Below are 2,541 nucleotides of genomic sequence, written 5' to 3'. Positions count from 1 at the left end.
CCTGACCCCGGAATAAAAAATTTTAAAAAGAAAGGAAATCCCATTCTCACAGAGTACGCCTCCACAACATGCCAGCTCACGGTCTAACTTCTGTCCTTTGTGAGACACAGAACGATGCCGCCACTTCCCCCGACAGTCCGCTACACGTGCTGGGAGCAACTGGCTGTGTTCAGATCCACCACCCCTCCCCTAGCCCGCACACAAACGCAAACCGAGACACTCATTTCCCTGCTCACACCCTCAGGAAGGCGCAACTGGAATCCAGACCACAGAGCAAATGCTCAGCTAGCCATGCACACAGGAAACATGGAGCAGGACACACACACACACACACACACACACACACACACACACACACACACACACACACACACAATCATTCTGCCAGGCGGAGAGTTAGAGACTCAGAATGCCTGGAGGGGTGTGTGCAGACTCCGGGGAGAGCTCTAGCAGCCGCTGGAGGAGTGAGGGTGGGCAGAGGATATGCTGTTTCCTCCAGACTTGAAGGAGGGGTCTTGAGTGTTTGCAAAGAGCCCTGGTCTGGGGGCCCTGGGCGAGTAGCGGTGAGTGTGTGGGCTGGACTGACACGGCTCCTGCAGCTGCCCGCCCCTCTCTCTCTTTTACCTCGTCTATGAAGTGGAAGTACCCACACCTGCCTAGACTCTGCCTGGGGCCGGGGGACCATGAGGTCAGGTGCAAAGGGTTGCAAATAAGAAGATGAGGAGGTGAGGAAAACACCCCCCAGCAGAGGGAGGCTATCCAGTCTTGGAGATGATTCTGGCGTGTCCTAGTTTGGAGAGAGCTGGGGGCGGGTGGGGTGGGATTAGAAGACATGGATCTGGGAGACAGTGCCACGGAGGGGCCTACTGAGAGGACAAGACACTTAGGACAAGTCAGAGAGTTTTCCCTGCAGGCTGGTGACTTGATGGCCCACCAGGCGGCCCCTGCGTCTGCTCACCATCCCCATCCCCAGTGGAAGCAGAGCTGTCCTGTGTGGACTCCGGGACCAGAGGGGGTGCGAGGTGTGCAGGGCCACGCAGACACCCTCTGCCAGGGGTCCCGCTGCACAGGTGCACGGCGCCTGCCCCCACAGGGGTCACTAACAGGGCTCCCTGCGAGTCGGGGCTCTCGGTCAGCTGGGAGGAAGCACAACGCCGACTCAGTTTGAGCGGACACTCTGTCAGTCCTCTTCACTGCACTCTCTGAAGCCCCTGAGGCTCCTACAATGCGCTAAAACTACCCCTCTTCACAAAAAAATTATATATATATATATATATATATATATAAAATGATACCCGGAGCTTGAAGGTCATAGGGCATGATGAGAGGGGACCAGAGTTGAGGGCCAAGCAAGAGAAACACATTCCCACAACCGGGCTGTGGGATGATTCTGCCTGTAGTCAGAAATCAGAACCCAGAGTGTAAGCAGTCTCCCTGGCTGGGCGGCAAGTCAGTCACCGGCAGCCACAGGCCGGCAGCCCACTGCAGCTCACCTGGTCACCCCTGCAGGACACGGGGCTGACTGTCCTCTCCTGCAGGGCGAGGGCTGGACGCACATGGCTTCCAGCCAGCAGAGGCTGTGAGAGGGGCCGGGCAGCCACACATTGGCTGACCTGAGGAAGGAGGGCGACAGCCTCAGTCTCACTTCTGTGGGGCCTCCCTGATTCAGTCTCGGTCTAACTGCGAGGAAAACACACAAACACATGGAATGGCTGCTACAAATTGCCCGGCCCGCTCTCCTCAGAACTGCCAAGTGCACAAAAGGAGAAAGAAGCCACTACACCCCACAGGAGACTACAGGGGAGTGGGGTGTCCTGGGGTGTCCTGGGGGGAAAAAGGACAATTGTGTGTGTGTGGGGGGGGTAGTGGGGAACTCACTGACGCCAAATTAATACTGACACACTTGCTGTCACGTACTAACACTTTTCCAAGAGTTTTTGGCAGATGCAGCATGTTGTTTAGAGGACATCTGGGTGAGGGTACTACATATGAAGAAATACAATATGAGGGCTGGGTGGTAGGCAGTGGGTTAAATGCACACTCAGACAGAAGCAGAAGCAATTCCCATCTCCTCTGACTGTCACTGGGGAATTAGAGAAAATCAACTACATGTGAGGGATGAAATAAGAATTATTAGTAGGGCACCAAAGTAAAAACCCTGGGTGGAGGGTGAGGGTGGATGTTCAGCTTCATGGGATTGGGGGGGGGGATGGGACACAGTCTTTTGGTGGTGGGAATGGTGTTTATGTACACTCCTACTAATTTGTAGTCATATAAATCACTAAGTAATATGAGAGGGGAAAAACAGATTGAATGTCTCAAACTTTTTAAAGTACAGTCTGAGTCTTTTTAATACATAGGCTGAGTCTTTGATATGTTGACTCTCTTAAAAGCTTAATCCAGGGAGAACAGAAGCAACTGGTGATATAGCCATATACAAATAATGTCAAAGGACATAAAATATGGTGATGGTGTGTATGATACGGCAAATCCTAACAAAAGGATTTTTCAAAGTTAACCCAATTGCCAAACAATGTGAAT

This window comes from Erinaceus europaeus, chromosome 4 (assembly GCF_950295315.1).
Source record: "Erinaceus europaeus chromosome 4, mEriEur2.1, whole genome shotgun sequence".
Taxonomy (NCBI): Eukaryota; Metazoa; Chordata; class Mammalia; order Eulipotyphla; family Erinaceidae; genus Erinaceus; species Erinaceus europaeus.
Note: the sequence above shows the minus strand (reverse complement) of the source record.